The sequence below is a fragment of the Mastomys coucha genome, unplaced genomic scaffold (assembly GCF_008632895.1).
Source record: "Mastomys coucha isolate ucsf_1 unplaced genomic scaffold, UCSF_Mcou_1 pScaffold9, whole genome shotgun sequence".
Classification (NCBI taxonomy): domain Eukaryota; kingdom Metazoa; phylum Chordata; class Mammalia; order Rodentia; family Muridae; genus Mastomys; species Mastomys coucha.
This window is the reverse complement of record NW_022196915.1, coordinates 69509898-69529762: the sequence shown is the minus strand read 5'-3', so window position 1 is coordinate 69529762 and position 19865 is coordinate 69509898. Positions and strand designations below refer to the sequence as shown.

The following is a 19865-nucleotide window of genomic DNA, read 5'->3' as shown; positions in this document are numbered from 1 at the left end:
TCAACCATACTGTAAGAGAAACGTGAAGAATCAAGGTTTTAAAGTGATGCTCTAGCCTTCTAAATCAAAGATCTGTGTAATTTATTAAAAGTACTATAATCATTATTATCAACCTAGAGTCACCATGTTTTATGTGCTTAATTTTATTAAATTTCTTTTTTTTTATTTTATTTTATTTTTTTATTTTAGATATTTTCTTTATTTACATGCGAATTTCTCCTTTCCCAGTTTCCCCTCCAAAAAACAAACAAAAACAAACCCCTGTTGCCTCCCCCCTCCCCATGCCTGCCACCCCGCGCTCTCCCACTTTCTGGCCCTGGCATTCCCCTACACTGGGGCACAGAACCTTCACAGGGCCGAGGTCCTCTCCTCCTATTGATGATCGATTTTGCAATCCTCTACCATACACATGCTGCTTGAACAATCAGACCCCTCTATGTGCAGTCCTTGGTTGGTGGTTGAGACCAAATCCTTGAAAATGTATTAAAATAGCAAGAAGAAGACTATTATGTACAGAGCAACAACAATAAAGAGAATGGCATGTTTCTCATGGGAAATTATTCAAGAACACTGGAGTAACTGAAAAATAGTGGTGAAGGAATCAGCGATCCTGGAATTCTATATATAATGAAATACTCTCCAAAAACCAAGAGAAATCAACATTTTGAAGTCGATGAAGTTTGACTGTATTGACTAAAAGATCTATTTTTTTGTGGAGAGGAAAAAAAGAAAAAGGGATAACAATTGAAATGTAAATAAATAAAATATCCAATAAAAATGTATACAATATTCTAGGTTCGACAAGGGAATGATCAGGTTCTGTTACTGTGGGGAAGTACAAGATAGTGGTGTACTCAATTTCTTGAGAGACATATGGACAAAGACTGAGGTCCTCATATCTCAGTATAACCTCATTGGAGTTTTCCTTCTAGGAACCTTGGAAAGAGTTCATATAAGGAGAAACTATACTTTTACTCAATACTATTTGTTTTCCATCTTTAATCTTTCTCAAGAGTTAGGTCTAATTAGTTGAATATACCTTTTATTTTTCACTTCACTTCATTGTATCCTTCCTTGCCTCGTGTCCTTCAGAGCACTGGCTTCTTCCAAACCTAGAGACAGCCATTGGTAAAAACCAAAAATGAGCAAAAGAAAACTGTCCTTTTCTGTCTGTTAATATCTTATACCATCCTTAATTTTCTGAGATACCTTAAAATACATTACACTGTCTTCACTTTCAACTATGTACCTCATTCAGTTATTTTTTTATTTTTTTTATTTATTTTTAATTTTTTTTTCAATTTTATAGTTGGAAAAAATATGGTCATTATAATTTGTTGTACTAAATTATTCACCTTTGTGGTCATGAAGTATAACCTGTGTGACATCATATATCATCGGCTAAAAATATCAATGATTTCCTTTTTTAGAATCCATAAAATTATAACATCCAATCTGTATACCTATTAAACTATATTTCTCACACTGTTTTTCTGAAGTCCTCACACATATTTATAGCATAATTCTTGCCCGGCTTGTCACACTGTATGCTATAAGATAAACATTTTCTTTAATTAGATATTCATTTCCACCTACAATTGCCACAAGTCTTTTAACATTTATTTAATTATTAACTGTCTTTAATTACTAACTTTAGAATTTATATATCCTTTGAATAATGGGTAAATATATTTTCTTCCTATTATTACATACTAATTTATGCCTGAAATGATTGTCAGTCAACAGTCATCTTGAAAAATATACTCATAGTTCTTCTTGTATTCTATCTTGAGAAGTACAGGGCATCAATAATACTTTTTGATTTAATTTAACTGAATGTTATTAATAATCATCTCTCCAAACTCTAGGCATATGAGATAAATAAGGTATTTCTGAAATTTTAGTATTATATGTTGTGTAGAAGATAAATAGACTCCAGCAAAAAAAATATACTTCAGTATTAAAAATGTTATATCATTATGTAGTACAAATGCCATAATTATCAATTAAGAACTTATATCTGAAAGTTTTTTGGAGGATTTAGTGATAGCTTTGAGTATATCATACCTCACTTCATTTGGATAAATGTTATATTAAATGGTCAATGATAATACTGAAGTTTTTTCCCTGTTTTTTACTCTTATAGATGATGAACACTTTGTTTCTCAAGTGTGCCTTGGATTTCTTGCAGTTAGTGAAAACATAATAGACCTACAATCTAAGGAAATGTTAGTATAAATACATCTTACATAGATTAAAATCATCTTATACAAAATAAACAAGGTGTGCAAGTAATACATTTTCAAATGTTATGCCTGGTACAAATGAAAGAATGAGCAGAACCTCATAAAGTAGAAAATTTAGGCCTATTTATTTCCTACTAATTTTATATTTTAAGATCAGGGTTTAGTGAGAAATCAGGATGTCCAGTGAGAAGTGAATAAACAAAAATTAATTACTATAAAAAACCAAAGGCTTCAGCACAACATTTGAAAGTGTTTTGATAGTAGAAAATAGTCAATTTAATGTGCTGTTTATGGTGACATAAACTTGCACTTGGGTTAGAGGGAAAATTCAACTGATTCCACTGCCTTAGTGCTTGCTCAGTAAAACAGTGTTTGAGGGTAACTTCATTAACTTTTCCATAGCCTTCTTTTCTCTATTGTACAATGTGAATAATAATGTCAATTCTATTGTCCCTGGAATTGATTATACCGCATGTTCTAAGCATGCTTAGAAAATACAAAATACCCATTTTCTTGTAATACTTACATACTCTCAATAGTTAGTGTTGAGGAAGAAAGACAGTGAATTATAAAGATGGGATATAAAGTGTCCCTCACAGGCTTCCATTATCAACTTTATTTCCAGTGATGCATAGGTAGGTTGAGGAAACCTTAGGCAGTAAGACACAAAAGGATTCTCCTTGACTATCTTGTTCATTACTGCTTTCCCTCTCTGATTCTTGTATGCTGTCAAGTAAAGTTGCAAATGTATTACATGTTCTCACTCTCAAAGTGCCTACAGCCAGTTGGTTGAGGATTATACCTTCTAAAACCCTGAGCCAAAATGAAAAATGCCCCTCTTTTTCAGTTGTTTTGTCAGGAATTTCATAAAGTAATTGAATTGAAAAGTAACTAAAATATAAGTAAATCAAAATACATACTAAAATTGCTCAATAAACATTTCATTTATGAAAAATAAAAATGCTACTAATGAAAATATAATTCTGACACTTATTAAAATTAAGGGGATAGAGATTATGAAGAAATATTCATAATTTTTCGTGTGGGTTTAGCCCAGAATAGAAGGAACACATTGACTAGTCTGGGGCCTCCAATCACCTCACTTCATCTTGAAATAAAATGCATACATGTATAAATGACAATATACCAATATTTGTTATTAGTTACATTGTTTTGATTTAAGACAAGCCACAGAGATCATAAGTATTTTGCCATCTGACAGCTGTGTGCTAGCCTGTGGGAAATCAGCTTTTCATCAGATTCAACCGTAAGTGAACAGATGGTCACAGTAAAAAATGACCATGATGTTTATAAGTAATTGACATTCTTTCTGGTCAACTCATCTGAGAAACCAAGGACTGAATGAGAACTGAGCTAGAAATCTTCAAAACTGTAGAAAGAATTTGGTGGAAGAGAAATTATCACTAATGTGACTACTAAGACAGGGATTTTTTTTAGCAAGTAAAGTTTGTTTTGAATCAGCACAAAGTGAATTGGTAAGTTATGGCCATTTGATAATCACACAATTATTTAGAATATTCAGTGGAAATTATTGGAAAAGTATGATTTTTTTACTTATTTATTTTGTTACAACTAAAATAATGTATTATAAATGTGTAGTTATCTTCATTATAAGATTTATTTTATGTATGTGAGTGTTCATAGATCATTATTAGCCACCATGTGGTTGATGGAGATTGAACTCAGGACCTTTGGAAAAGCAACCAGTGCTCTCAACTCCTGAGTCATATCTCCAGCCCCGCACTCCACTTTTTTAAATTTTTTTTTATTTAACTTTTTTCTTCTATTAGATATTTTCTTTATTTACATGTCATGTTTCCCAGTTTCTCCTCCAAAACAACAACAACAACAACAAACCCCTGTTCCCTCCCTCCTCCCCCTGCTCGCCACCCCACCCTCTCCTGCTTACTGGCTCTGGCATTCCCCTACACTGAGGCACAGAACAATATGAACTAACTAGTACCCTCAGAGCTCCCAGGGAATAAACCACCAATCAAGGAATATACATGGTGAGACTAATTGCTCTGGCAGCATATGTATAGTAGAGGATGGCCAAGTCGGTCATCAATGGGAGGAGAGGTCCTTGGTCCTGTGAAGGTTCTGTGCCCTCACTCCAGTTTTATGAATCAGTATATGATCAAGGATGGTCCATCCTCAACCTACAAATGCTAGGATAGTTACGATAAGTCACCTCACTTGACTGTAATGTATATTGTTTTATCATATTTGTTTTTGATAATTGGCATGACAAATTATCCAATTAGTAAAGTGCACTCTCCTTCCTAACTTCTTATCTTCCTAAATGTACATTTTGTTCTTCAGTCAATATGGTCTTCCTAGAAACCATTTAAGAAAAAAGTATTCTGTGGCTCCATACAGAACACTAAATCAAATTCAGTGCATAAATATTCTGTCATAACAATTTTGTGTATAACCATTGATCTTAAAAAAATATATTTTAGTCTATATTCTACTTAGAATTTCCCTAGAGCAAGGAATTTTAAGATATCAATTCAATCATTTAATACACAACAAACAATTGTGAAAGCAAATCTCATATTATGTTCTGTAGGGTAACTCTTTTATACTTCCCAAGTGAACTATTACATACAGAAAACTTAGAATTTACTACAATAAAATAAATTTTATTGCATAAAATTATTTTTTAAATTAATAAAGTTATATATATCTATTAATTGAAGTCGATTTGAACAGATTTGTTAATATATTTTAATCATTTATGTTTTAATCCCATGTAATTGTTTGGAAAGTGATCTCTTTATAGAAAAAAATATTTGGATAAATGACAGTTTAGAAAATCCTCTACAAAATATTTCTGATTTCTCAATAACTTAAAAATTCTGCAAAATTATTTGTTAAATGCTTCATCCTTCTCTAAAATTATGATTTTCTGTTCACTTAATTGTCATAAAATATTAGGTTTCATGATGGTATTTTCTTTTTCTATTTTAATTTTTATATAATATATGAAATATAAGGCCATGATTGATCCTCACTCAACTTCTTTAAGATCCTTCCAACCTCCTTACTCCCCCAAACATGGTTTTTACGTTTCTCTTAAAAAAACAAAAACAAAAACAAAAAAATAATTGAACAGTTTCTGAAGTTTTTCCTTTCTTTTAGGAATTTTTCTTCTTTTTTTAAATTAGATATTTTCTTACATTTCAAAGATAGCCCCTTTTCCGGTGTCCCCTCCTAAACAAACCCCTATTCCATTCCCTCCTCCCCCTGCTCACCAACCCACTCTCTCCCTCTTCCTGGCCCTGGCATTCCCCTACACTGGGCCATAGAGCCTTCACAGGGCCAAGGGCCTCTCCTCCAATTGATGACCTACTAGGCCATCCTCTGCTATACATATGCTGCTGAAGCCATTATACACCATGTATACTCTTGGTTGGTGGTTGAGTCCCTAGGAGCTCTAAGGGTACTAGTTAGTTCATATTATTGTTCGTCCTAAGGGGCTGCAAACCCTTCAGCTCCTTGAGTCCTTTCTCTAGGTCTTACACTGAGGACCCAGTCCAATAAATGGCTGTGAACCTCTACTTCTGTATTAGTCGGGCACTGCCAGAGCCTTTCAGGAGACAGCTATGTCAGGCTCCTGTCGGCCAGCACTTGCTGGTGTCCACAATAGAGTCTGGATTTGATGACTGAATATGGGAAGTATTCCCAGGTGGAACAGTCTCTGGATTGTCCTTCCTTCAGTCTCTGCTCCATACTTTGTTTCTGTAACTCCTTCCATGGGTATTTGTACCCCCTTCTAAGAAGAATAGAAGAATCTTGCTTCTTCTTAAGTTTCTTGTGGTTTGTGGATTGTATCTTGTGTATTCTGAGCTTCTGAGGTAATATCCACTTATCAGTGAGTGCATACCATGTGTGTTCTTTTGTGATTGGGTTACCTCACTCAGGATGATATTCTCCAGATCCACTGTTTTCTTAAGAATTTCATAAATTCATTGTTTTTAATCACTGAGTAGTATTCCATTGAGTAAATGTACCACATTTTCTGTATCCATTCCTCTGTTGCAGGACATCTGGGTTGTTTCCAGCTTCTGGATATTGTAAATTAGGCTGCTATGAACATAGTTGAGCATATGTCCTTATTACATGTTGGAGTATCTTCTGGGTATATGCCCAGGAGTGGTATAGCTGGGTTCTCAGGTAGTACTATGACTATGTCCAATTTCCTGAGGAAGCACCAAATTGATTTTCAGAGTCATTGTACCACCTTGCAATCCCACCAGCAATGAAGGAGTGTTCCTCTTTCTCTACAACCTCACCAGCTTCTACTGTCACCTGAGTATTTGATCTTAGCCATTCTGACTGGTATGAGGTAGAATCTCAGGGTTGTTTTGATTTGCATTTCCATGATGACTAAGGATGTTGAACATGTCTTTAGGTGCTTCTGAGCTATTTGGTGATCCTCAGTTGAGAATTCTTTATTTAGCTCTGTACCCCATTTTTAATAGCATTATTTGGTTCTCTGGAATCTGACTTCTTGAGTTCTTCGTATATATTTGATGTTAGCCCTCTATTGGATATAGGATTTGCAAAGATAGTTTTTCCAATCTGTTGGTTGCTATTTTGTCCTATTGAAGGCCTATTACAAGCCTTACAGAAGCTTTGTAATTTTATGAGGTCCCATTTGTCAATTCTTGATCTTAGAGCATAAGCTATTGGTGTCTGTTCAGGAAATTTTTCCCTTTGCCCATGTACTCGAGGCTCTTTCCCACTTTCTTCTCTATTAGTTTCAGTGTATCTGATTTTATGTGGAGGTCCTTGATCCACTTGAACTTGAGCTTTGTACATCATAGGAATGGATCAATTTGGATTCTTCTACATGCTAACTGCCAGTTGAGCCAACACCATATTTTGAAAATGCTGCTTTTTTTCAACCGGATAGTTTTAGCTCCTTTGTTAATGATCAAGTGATCATAGGTGTGTAGGTTCATTTCTGGGTCTTCAATTTTATTCCATTGATCTACTGCCTGTCACTGTACAAATATCATGCAGTTTTTATCACACTTGCTCTGTATTCCAGCTTAATGTCAGGGATGGTGATTCCACCAGAAGTTCTTTTATTGTTGAGAATAGTTTTTGCTATCCTAGGTTTTTTGTTATTATAGATGAATTTGCAAATTGCTCTTTCCAACTCTGTGAAGAATTGAGTTGGAATTTTGATGGGGGTTGCATTGAATCTGTAGATTTCTTTTGGCAAGATGGCCATTTTTACTATATTAATCCTGCCAATCCATGAACATGGGAGATCCTTCCATCTGAGATCTTCTTTGATTTCTTTCTTTAATGACTTGAAGTTCTTCTCATACAGATCTTTTACTTGCTTAGTTAGAGTCACAGCAAGGTATTGTATATTATTTGTGACTATTGTGATGAGCATTGTTTCACTAATTTCTTTCTTAGCCTGCTTATCCTTTATGTAGAGGAAGGCCACTCATTTCCTTGAGTTAATTTTATATCCAGCTACTTTGATGAAGTTGTTTACCAGGTTTATGAGTTCTCTAGTGTAATTTTTGGGGTCACTTATGTATACTATATCATCAGCAAATAGTGATAATTTGACTTATTCCTTTCCAATTTTTATCCCTTTGATCTCCTTTTGTTGTCTAATTGTTCTGGCTAGGACTTCAAGTACAATATGGAATAGGTAGGGACCAGGGGTAAACTTATCTAGTTTCTGATTTTAATGGGATTGCTTCAAGTTTCTCTCCATTTAGTTCGATATTGGCTATTTGCTTGCTTATATTGTTTTTACTATGTTTAGGTATGGGCCTTGAATTCCTAATCTTTCCAATACTTTTATCATGAAGGGGTGTTGGATTATGTCCAGTGCTTTCTCAGCATAATGAAATGATCATGTGGTTTTTTTCCTTAAGTTTGTTTATATAGGGGATTACTTTGGTGGATTTCTGTATATTGAACCATCTCCACATCCCTTGGATGAAGCCTATTTGATCATGATGTTTGATCATTTTGATGTATTCTTGGATTAAGTTTGCTAGAATTTTATTGAGTATTTTTGCATCAATTTTCATAAGGGAATTGTTCTGAATTTTTCTTTCTTTGTTAGGTCTTTGTGTGGTTTAGGTATCAGAGTAATTGTGGCTTCATATAACAATTTAGGTAGAGTATCTTCTGTTTTTATTTTGTGAAATAGTTTGAGGAGTATTGGTATTAGGTCCTTCTTTGAAGGTCTGATAAAACTCTGCACTAAACCCATTTGGTCCTGGGAGGTTTTTGGTTGGTAGACTATTAATGACTGTCTCAATTTCATTAGGGAATATGGAACTGTTTAGATCATTTATCTGATCTTGATTTAACTTTAGTACCTGGTATCTTTCTAGAAAATTGTCCATTTCATCCAGGTTTTGCAATTTTGTTGAGTATAAGCTTTTGTAGTAGGATCTCATGATTTTTTTGGATATTCTCAGTTTCTGTTGTTATGTCTCCCTTTTCATTTCTGATTTTGTTAATTAGGATACTGTCTCTGTGCCCTCTAGTTAGTCTGGCTAAGAGTTTATCTATTTTTTTTATTTTTTTCAATGAACCAGATCCCTGTTTTGTTGATTCTTTATACAGTTCTTTTTGTTTCCACTTGGTTGATTTCAGCGCTGGTTTTGATTGTTTTCTGCTGTCTACTCCTCTTGGTTGAACTTGATTACTTTTGTTCTAGATCTTTCAGATGTGCTGTCAAATTGCTGCTGTATGCTCTCCATAGTTTCTTTTTGGAGGTAATCAGAGCTATGAGTTTTCCTATTAAGGTTGCTTTCATTGTGTCTCATAAGTTTGGGTATGTTGTGGCTTCATTTTCATTAAACTCTAAAAGTCTTTAATTTCTTTATTTATTTCTTCTTTGACCAAGTTATCAACGAGTAGAGTGTTGTTAAGTTTCCTTGTATATGTGAGCTTTCAATATTTTTGTTGTTATTGAGGAGCAGACTTAATCTGTTGTGATCTGATAGAATACAAGCGTTTCAATCTTCTTATATCTGTAGAGGCCTGTTTTGTAATTGATTATATGGTCAATTTTTCGGTACCATGATATGCTGAGAAGATATATTCTTTTGTTTTAGGATAAAATGTTATATAGATATCTGTTAAATCCATTTGTTTCAAAACTTTTGTTATTTTCAGTGTGTCTCTGTTTAGTTTCTGTTTCCATTGTCTGTCCATTGCAGAGAGTGGGGTGTTGAAATCTCCAACTATTATTGTGTGTGGTGTAAAGTCTGCTTTGAGCTTTAATAAAGTTTCTTTTATGAATGTGGACGCGCTTGCATTTTGAGCATAGGTATTCAATATTGAGAGCTCATCTTGGTAGATTTTACCTTTGTTGAGTATGAAGTGTCCCTCCTTATCTTTTTTGATCACTTTAGGTTGTAAGTCAGTTTTATTCAATATTAGAATAGCTACTCCACCTTGTTGCTTGGGAACATTTGCTTGGAAAATTGTTTTCTAGCCTTTTACTCTGAGGAAGTCTGTCTTTGTCACTGAGGTGGGTTTCCTGTATGCAACAAAACGTTGGTTCCTGTTTAAGTAGCAAAGTCTAAGTCTTTTAATTGGGGAATTGAGTCCATTGATATTAATAGCTATTAGTGAAAAGTTATTGTTGCTTCCTGTTACTTTTGTTGTTAGAGTTGGAATTCTGTTCATTTGGCTATCTTCTTTTAGTTTTGTTGAAAGATTACTTTCTTGCTTTTTCTAGGATATAGTTTCCCTCCTTGTGTTGGAGTTTTCCATTTATTATCCTTTGAAGGATTGGATTTGTCGCAAGATATTGTGTGAATTTATTTTTTTTCATGGAATACCTTGTTTCTCCATTTATGGTAATTGAGAGTTTTGCTGGGTATAGTAGCCTGCCTTTGCATTTGTGTTCTCTTGGGGTCTATATAACAACAGCCCAGGATCTTCTGGCTTTCATAGTTACTGGTGAGAAGTCTGGTGTAATTCTGATAGGACTGCCTTCATATGTTACTTGGCCTTTTTCCCCTCACTGCTTTTTTATATTCTTGTTTTGTGCATTTGGTGTTTTGATTACTATGTGACTGTAGGAATTTCTTTTCTGGTAGAAACTATTTGGAGTTCTATAGGCTTCTTGTATGTTCATGGGCATCTCCTTCCTTATGTTAGGGAAGTTTTCTTCTGTATTTTGTTGAAGATATTTAATGGCTCTTTAAGTTGAAAGTCTTCACTCTTTTCTATCCCTATTATTCTTAGGTTTGGTCTTCTCATTGTGTCCTGGATTTCCTGGATGTTTTGGATTAGGATCATTTTGCATTTTGCATTTTCTTAGACTGTGTTTCAATGTTTTCTATCGTATCCTCTGCATCTGAGATTCTTCTGCACCTTAGAGAAAATGGTGATTTCACCTGTGTCCTGGGGTCATAGCACTCCCTGGAGACCCACTCTCCCCTTGTGGGAAAGGTGCACAGAGCCTGATATTTCTTCTTTACTAGGTTATGTGGAACTAATTTTCAATTTTCTCAGATTCCCTACATGAGTTTAAATATTTATTAAAGAAATGGTATTTTAAAAAAAAATTCCATGTTTAAAGTGTAAAATGAGTACATGTTTTAAAAATTATCATAGATATTGGGTTTAAATGCTCCTGTTCAAAATCTCCTTCAGATAAGTATTGAAGATATCTAATATGTGATGTAATTAATATGTATTTTCAAAACATTGATGTGTTAACTTCATAAATAAAACCATTGCATTATCTTAAATAAATTATAACCAAAAAAGGCAAAAATATTTATGTGCTTTCATGTAGAAAATTATGTGATGTATTAGGTATATCTTTATTTTTATAGCTTATAGGCACTTATATCTCTATGTCTAATGAAATTTTTATTACACAGGTTATAAAGCATCTTTTAGTTTGTTGGGTATAACTAACTGAAATCCTGAAAGTGTGACAGTGGAATCCTTCAATTACAATATATACTGTTCATTAATTTATTTATGATTCCAATCTGGATGTATACCTATTTAAATTGTCAGACTCCATACTCATGCTAGGAAAGTTTGGTCAATTAAAATGCAATTTTGTATTGATTGGATTTTTCTGTAGTTTTATAGACTAATTTAACTTAATTTTATTATTTTCTGTTCTGAGACAAAAATCTTCATTGACGCCTATTAAAAATTTCCCTTGAACTTATTGCATAATCTGTTAAGATTAACTACTCCCAATTACATTGATGAACAATGTTATTATCCCTGAAAGGTCCCTGGTTTTCTCCTATTAATCACTTCCAGGTACATCTAATGTTATGGCAACAACTATGTTTTAATTATCACCTGAGTTTATTGTGGTTTTAGATTTACATATATAAGTGTACAGTTTTAGATTGATTTCTTTTATATTAACATACTTGCAGAAATTTAGATGTTATTCAGCCCTTTTTCAATTTGTCACTTATTTAAGTACTTCACCCAGCAAAATAAAAAAAACCATTACAGGCTAATTCCTATGTTATTAATTAATATCTTTAATCTGATGATAGATCCTATTTTGGAAGATAGCTCAATTCTGTCATTGAACATGGTCAAACTGAGTCAGTGCTCAATATATATTTGAGTAGTCCTTTCCCAATTCGTGAATTACTGAGCTCCTTCCTTTTGGAGTATTTTCTTTCTTTTTTCCCCCTTATGAATATTTATAATTATTTTATATATATTTTTTTGAACTCCAGATTTATATTCCTCTTCCAGTCCACCCTCTGACTGTTCTATATCCCATACCTCCTCACTGTCCCCTTGTCTCCATGAGGATGCCCCCATTCCCCATCCCCACTCTACCAGACATCTAAACTCCGTGTGGCCTCAAGTCTCTTGAGGGTTTGGTGCATCTTCTCTGACTAAACCCAGACCCATCAGTCCTCTGCTGTATATGTGTTGGGGGCCTCATATCAGCTGGTGTATGCTGCCTGGTTGGTGCCCCAGTATCTGAGATATCTTACAGGTCCAGGTTAATTGAGACATTACTAATAGATTATTGGTTTTAAAATGAATCCCATTGTCCTTCAAGTCCTCGGTCACACATGTAGTTATAAGCTTGGCCTCTTTCTATACAGTATAATAAGTGAGTCTGATACTTCTGTTATCTATTTTTATTCATTATTAGTATCTCTTATTTTTCATTATTAGTGTGTATTTCCATGAATGTATGGTGTGTATGTGTGTGAGTGTGTGCGTGTTTGTACACTCATAGTACATGCATAAATATCAGAGAACAAGTTTACAAACACTTATTATACATTGGTTGTCTTGATTCCAACAATAAGCATTTTATTTTTCATTCTCCCTTCCTTTTCCTCCTTCTAGACAGTCTTATGGTTCTATTTTATTTAATTAATTAATTTATTTATTTATTCACTTTACATCCTGATTGTGGACACCTCCATTTTCTCCTCCCTGGCCCACCCTTACAAGTCCCTTCCCCCATTATTATTGTTCCCTGTCCTGAGATATCCAATTGTAGCAGGTCTAAGGGCAACCTCTACCACTAAGGCCCAGTCCATAGTATTATTTATTTTCAAATTCATCTCTGTCTTGAAGGTAGTGGTGTTTTTGCCCATTTCTGTGATTTTTCCCATTGTATGATTAAGAAAATAAGCAGTTCATGAATGGTATGTAACTATATTTGTTGTTAATTTTGTTATAACAAAAATGACTGTATCTTCCCCTTAGATCACAAAAGCAGTTTAATATTTTAATGCTACTTTATGTGGCAGATATAGTAAACCACTTTTATTTCTTAGAATGTGGTTTTTCATGCAATTTTACAGCATCTTTTACATCTGCAATATCTCACTTAAACTCCAAAATAAGCCAAATTTCTTGAGGACTATCTGAAATGTACAATAAAATAAATCAAAAAGAAATAATACATTATACTATCAATTATATGTCATTCCCTTTGCCAAAGGTACATATTAAATTTTAATAAATAATAATAATGAGAACCATTGGGATCTTGTATTAGTCTATTTTCGGTTAATATAATGGAATACTAGACACTTGGTTATTTCTAGAAGTATAAATTCATTATACAACACTCTAATGTCAATGCCATGGCATTGCAATAAGGTTCTTTCTGGTGATTGTTTGACAGTTGGCGACATCACAATGTCCAGATGACCTGCAAGTAAGAAAGGAAGTTGAACCTAGCCTTCAACTTCTGGGAGCCCTCACAATAGGGTGTCTCTAACTCCTTTGCCTACTTTTTGGTCCCTTTTCTTCCTAATGGATTTCCTTTTCCTGACTTTATATGAAGGTGTGTGTTTAATTTTGTTATAACTTGTTATTCTGTGTTTGGTTGATACCTCTTTCATGACTGTTTCTTTCAGAAGACAAATGGAGGAAGAGTGGATCTTTGGAAGAGGAGAAGTCAGTGCCTCCAGTGGTCACATCTTCTATCCCTTGGCCCTTCCATTTAAAGTTTGTGCTAATAAATTATTGACATATAGTTAAAACTATAATTATTTGCAAACTCATTTGGGGACTCAAAAACATAGAAACCTAGCTGCTATGTTTCTACTACAGGGACCTGTTCTACATTCACATACCATTTTTTTTTTTCAGAAAAAGTGCTACAGAATTCTAGATGTTTACAACTTTGCTCTTCCATTATTTCATCTATTTGAACAAGCATAGATCTAAAAGGAAAGAGCTTTTAACTACAATGCTCTTAACAATTACAGAGTGGGCATGAGAAGAACACTGTTAAAAACGTTGGTAGTGAAAGTTATATTTATCAGGTCTCTATCAAGAATGGCATAGAAAATGAAGTTTAAATGCAGTAGCTCTTTATCTTCCTGCCTTTACTTCCTGATGCATAAAAGAATATACATTATGCTATCATTCCTTTTATAATTAACAATGTATGATCTTGATGGACAATAATTTATATAGGCAGTATGGCAAAATATTGCTAGTTTTCAAAAAATTGGTATTCAATAAAATACACTTATCACAGACTAAAAATAAAATATAATAAATATAATGCCATCCTTAACATGGAATTGTACAGTTTCTTGGCATATGTTAAAAGAAAAACTTATAAAAATGAATACCAAAACAAATTGGTAGTAGCTATTTTTTTTCTTTTGAACAAGTACAATAGTGTGAAGATGCAATGTTTTGAAAATAATTCTTATGATCAGAATGTAAAGAGATAGGATATGCTGGCAGCAACATGCCTGAACTAAGATAACCAGTGTTCATTCCAGTCATAAAGAAAATAGTCAATCAGTTCTAGTGTGTCTGAGACAATTTTAAGTCTCCCCAAAAGGTTTCACAAAATAAATCTTAAGATTTGAAAACTTGAAAATAAAATAAAAAAAAAAAAAAAAAAAAAAAAAAAAAAAAACAACCATGGCTAGAACAATTGTTTTTCATATTATCTTATTGTTTACTACTGTTCCTGAAAGAAAAGGGATTATAAAAGAAATTTCTACAAACTGGTATCTACATACTACTAATGTGAACTCTGGACAGCAAGATGTCCACTATGTAAACTTCTCAGACTTTAGTTTCTATTCCTTTGCTCATTCCAATATCAATTTCAATAAATATTATCTATTATCAAATATTATTTAAATCACTCTGAGTGAGATCTAGAATAAACTATATCATTGTACACAATAGCCCACAACTAATGCAATAGATGATAGTCTTTTTGACATTGAATTATATTACATTTAATTATGGCCATATTTCTGTATCTCTTTCCTCATACACATTATATAATGACCTATAGATGGCAGCCTATATAAAAAATTTTATGTTTTGAATATGTTCATGGTTTGAATGTGCTTGGCTGAGGGAGTGGGACTATGAGGAAGCATGGCCTTGTTGGAGTAGGCATGGCCTTGTAGGAAGAAGTGTGTCATTATGGGCTGTGGATTAAAGATCCTTATCCTAGCTGCTTGGTAGCCATTTTTATCCTAGCACCCTTTAGATGAAGATGTAGAACTCTCAGCCTCTCCTGCACCATGCTTTCCTGAATGATGCCTGACTCCTGCCTTGAAGATAATGGACTGAACTTCTGAAGCTATAAGCTAGCCACAGATAAATATTGTTCTTATAAGAGTTGCCTTGGTCATGGTGTCTGTTCACAACAGTAAAACCATATGACATCATTTGAGATGAGTAATTAGTTTTAATTATAAAACAACTGAAAATCATGTTGTCTCTTCTGTGACAGAGGATTTGTTATGAGTTAGTATGTCTGTACAGATTCATGCTTCTAAGTTTTGTTATTTTATATGAATTGTTATTATGTTGGTTTTGTTTGTTTGTTTAAAGTAATATACAATATATGAGACATTGTATTACCTGTGCTTTCTGTACTATTTTGATTCAAATTTTAAAACTTCCAGATACATATTTTTATTCCAGAACCTATGATGTTGAATAGTTCATAGAATTTTAACAATTTTCTTATATTAGCTGGTCAATAGTCTAACATTGAAAGTATTAGTGATGGAAAATTTCAGTTTCAGTTCTTAACTCCAAGATTTAATAAATTATGTATTTTAATAAATTATTGGGTAGGATCATCCTTGAAGTTATTGCTGAATATCTTGTAGGAACACAGATCAACTAATTAGGAAGTGTGAAAACATTACTCCCAGCAGGTTCTATGGGTTTATGCCAAGGTTTGCTTTCAATCCTAGAGAGCCGATCTAAAGAGACATCCATCAAACAATCTCCCAAAGAGCTAGGATTAGCCAAATCCTATTCTATTGATGTGGTTTATGGATTTGCTGCAATGCCAGCTGTGTTCAAAGATCATGGGACAAGCTTAATGTTAAAGTGACAGCTATGGACCATGCAAGTTGTTTGTACATTAAGACATTGCATTTGTCTACCTTTGCTAAATAAAAAGCAAATTATTCACATTAGGAAAGTTTCGAAAACTTTGGGCAAAATCAAGTTACAAAATTATTTTGGGGGATCATAGTTTGGAATTATAATAGATAACATATTACTTAATATTTAAAAATTTATTGACTGATGCACTGATTTAAAATGTATAGAGTAATATGAAATATTCACTGATAATTATTAAATTATTCATTGAAAATAATGGTTTTAATTGTGATAATATCCATAACATGAAATAAATTTTAAAATTTACTCATATATAACTCAAAAATACTCAAATATTTACTTAAATATATTTACTCATATATACTCAAATATACTTATATATAAACACTGTTATAACTACTTGAAGTTCTGAAATAGTATATTAGCCCTAAGAAAAGCCTGATACACATGTTTCAATGCTCCCTAAATGTATAGCCTCCCAATATGTATTGACTGCTATTTGACTTCTATTTTTATGTTCTTGTTTTAGCTTAAAATATTTATACTAATATAACATTATAAAATATAAATATTTAATCCAACTTGTACCTTTAAAGAATAGTGTTGCATTTCATACATATTAGAATACATACTGCCACATATCACATTGCAGCACGTTTCATCTCTTAATATGGATATGTTACAGTAATATATGTAATATTACATATTATATCTCCAGTTTGATCATGCTTATTCATTAGAATATATCAGAGTACTATTTTTCTTACCTATTGATTTTAATTATCATTACTTTTTTCAGTTGAAATTGTTTCTTAAATGATATTCAAATACACTGCATTATGTATATATCAACTTCTCTGTATTTTATAAAGAACTGTTGAAATTATCTTATTTAATAATTTAAAGAGAGAATAAAGCTGGTATTCGATTTCAGATTGCTGTGGTCAGATTGTTTTCTTCAGCCTCCTCCTCCTCCTCCTCCTCTTCTTCCTCCTTCTCCTTTTCCTCTTCTTCCTTGTTTCTGTTGTATATACTGTGCATGGAGTTTGTGCATTCATTTCACAATGCACCTTGTAGAGGTAAGAAAGCAAGTTACAATGGTCAGTTCTCCCCCATGATGGATATATGGAATTGATTTAGGGTATCATTCTTTTGATAAAAGCTATTTCTTGTTAAGCAAAAATAGTGACCGAACAGTTCTCTTTTAATAAATATATTAGAATTTTTCTTTGTTTTGCAGAATTCTATTTATTAAGGCATATAGTAGTTGACCAGTAAAGAAATGCATAAATATCATAAACTGAAAAGGAAAAGCATCATTAACTTGGTAAAGAGTATTTCATAAACATTTTAATAACCAAAATGTTTGTTAAAGGGAATGGTTTAACATATCTCCACAACATTCTCTCTGTGGTCCTATTTCAGCTTCTAGACAAGAAGGGATTTCAGACTTATGACAAATTTTTCCCTTCCTCTACTATTATTATTTCAGCCCACATAATTATTGTCAATCAGACCTTATTTCTGAACTCATAATTTTATGGTAGCATAAAAACCTTTGTTTTTTTACTTTTTCATTTTTATATACACATAGCTGTTACCCTGTCCCATTCTGTGATTTCTTGTACTCCCAAATTCCTAGTCTCCTTCCTCCTACTACACTGGAGTTCTCTTTACATTGATGTTGAATATTTAATAATTGTCTCTCTCTTCCTTGATCTTCCATCCTTGACGTCTATTAATTATTTTTGTGGTTCTATTTCCAATTTAAATACACACACACACACACACACACACACACACACACACACAAGAGAGTGGGCATTTGCCTTTCTGTCTCGGGTATATTTCACTTAACATCATGATTTCAGTTTGCAACAATTGTTGTACAAATATAATTTTTTGCTTATTTGGGGGTTAATAAGTTTATAACTACTGCATATATTTTACCCACAAAATGTTGAAAGACATGTATGCTGGTTCAATTCCTTAGCCATTATGTACAATACAGCAATAAATAAGAAATGAGAGTGTTTTTATTTTAGCATAGATTCCAAAAATAACCAGGAGTGATAGAGTTAAGCATATGGTAATTGAATACCATCACTACCAGCAGCAATAACCTGTAAAACACATATAATCAATAAATGGATTAATGAATTCAATGGGAAGTACTCATAGTAAAAAAACAAACAAACAAATGATTTCAATGTTTTTAATGATTGTTAAGTATCAGGTAAATGCAATTAGATAAATGGATATTGAAATGTCTTTCAAAACCCAAAATAAGTTTTCCAATTTTTCTCCTCCAGGATAATATGTAACTTTTCCTGGGGAGGTGGGAATACATATGACTTCACTAACAGATGTGGAACTAATAACAATAAGGACATCATCATCATCATTATCAATGACAACAACAACAACAAGAACAGCAAAATAAAATTATCACATCCATGTCTACCTTGATGAAATAGTAAGTATTTTGGGGAAACTTAGAGAAGCATGAGTGAATGATAGGTAGTTACGTCACTATGAAGTTCATAAAAGTTGAAAAGAGAGCTTTCTGCACAATGAATAGGTATTGTTGATGACTACAAATTTTCTTTCATTGTAATTATTACTACAATATAGTTTTAGGGCCTGGAGAAAATCTTGTAGCTTTGTAAACTTTCTGACTCTTTTAAGTCTTGTGAGACTTCTGAAGTTTGTAATTTGTATGATATTCCTAAGTTTTTTATGTTTCATTTCCTGAATCATGGGTTTCTACCAGTTTCCTCCAGAAGAGCATGTTTTATTTCAGTGGAAACAGTTACACAATATGGGAGTTTCACTTACAGTATTTGTACAAGTTAACAGTAGAATAAAACCTCCACACAATAGTATTTTATTAGCTGTTGCACAAGAATATGCATCCTAATACTTTAAGATTTTCTCTGAGTTTTTCTATCTGTTCCAAAGAGCAAAGTACATAAAAAGTTTAAGCATATGTGGAAAATGTATGTGTGTTAATTTGTGGGTTTTTTTTAAAGAAAAAAGCATAGTTTTTTATGTTCCTCCCTCACATTACATCTATAGATATAACAGAATTCTCTTTATTTGGAAAAGAAAGCAGACATCAGGGAAATAAAAATACCTTATTTTTATGTAATATGTAATATATGAATTGATGTATTCAGTAATTATATTTGTTCTTAACATTCTCTGAGTTGTGACTATACACAATGTAGAAAATTTAGAAAATTTAAAGATGTAATTCTACATGCTCATATAATAAATTTAGTGATTGTGTTCTTCACTTTACATTCTTGTTCTTTTATAACTTCATATAATGCATTTGTTTATATTCACGCCCTATCGCAATTCTTTCCAGAACCATTCCTTCTTTACTACCCACCAAATTTTGTGTTTACTTTTATTTTAATGCATGATGTATTAGTGTCAGGCCTTGGGACCTCCCCTTGAGCTGAATCCCACTTTAGGCCTGTTGCTCGACTTTCTTTTCCTCAGGCTCCTCTCCATTTCCATCCCTGTAATTCATACACATCCTTTTGGGTCTTAGTTACCTCACTCAGGGTGATATTTTCATTTATTTGCCTGTAGAATCAGGTTGTCATGACTGCCCACTGAAAGACTCAACAAGCAACTGAGTCAGATGGAGATATTTGCACCCAATCAATGGATAGAAGCAGCTGACCTCTGTTGTTGAATTAGGGAAAGCTA

General features: G+C 32.9%; 1 long non-coding RNA gene across 1 annotated transcript; it reads left to right on the top strand.

Moving 5' to 3' along the window:
• The first annotated feature begins 13470 nt into the window (after nucleotides 1-13470).
• Nucleotides 13471-19852, top strand: LOC116084656. The gene is made up of 3 exons (XR_004116204.1): nucleotides 13471-13581; nucleotides 18455-18618; nucleotides 19746-19852. It is a non-coding gene; the product is annotated as an uncharacterized LOC116084656 (long non-coding RNA).
• The last annotated feature ends 13 nt before the right edge of the window (nucleotides 19853-19865 follow it).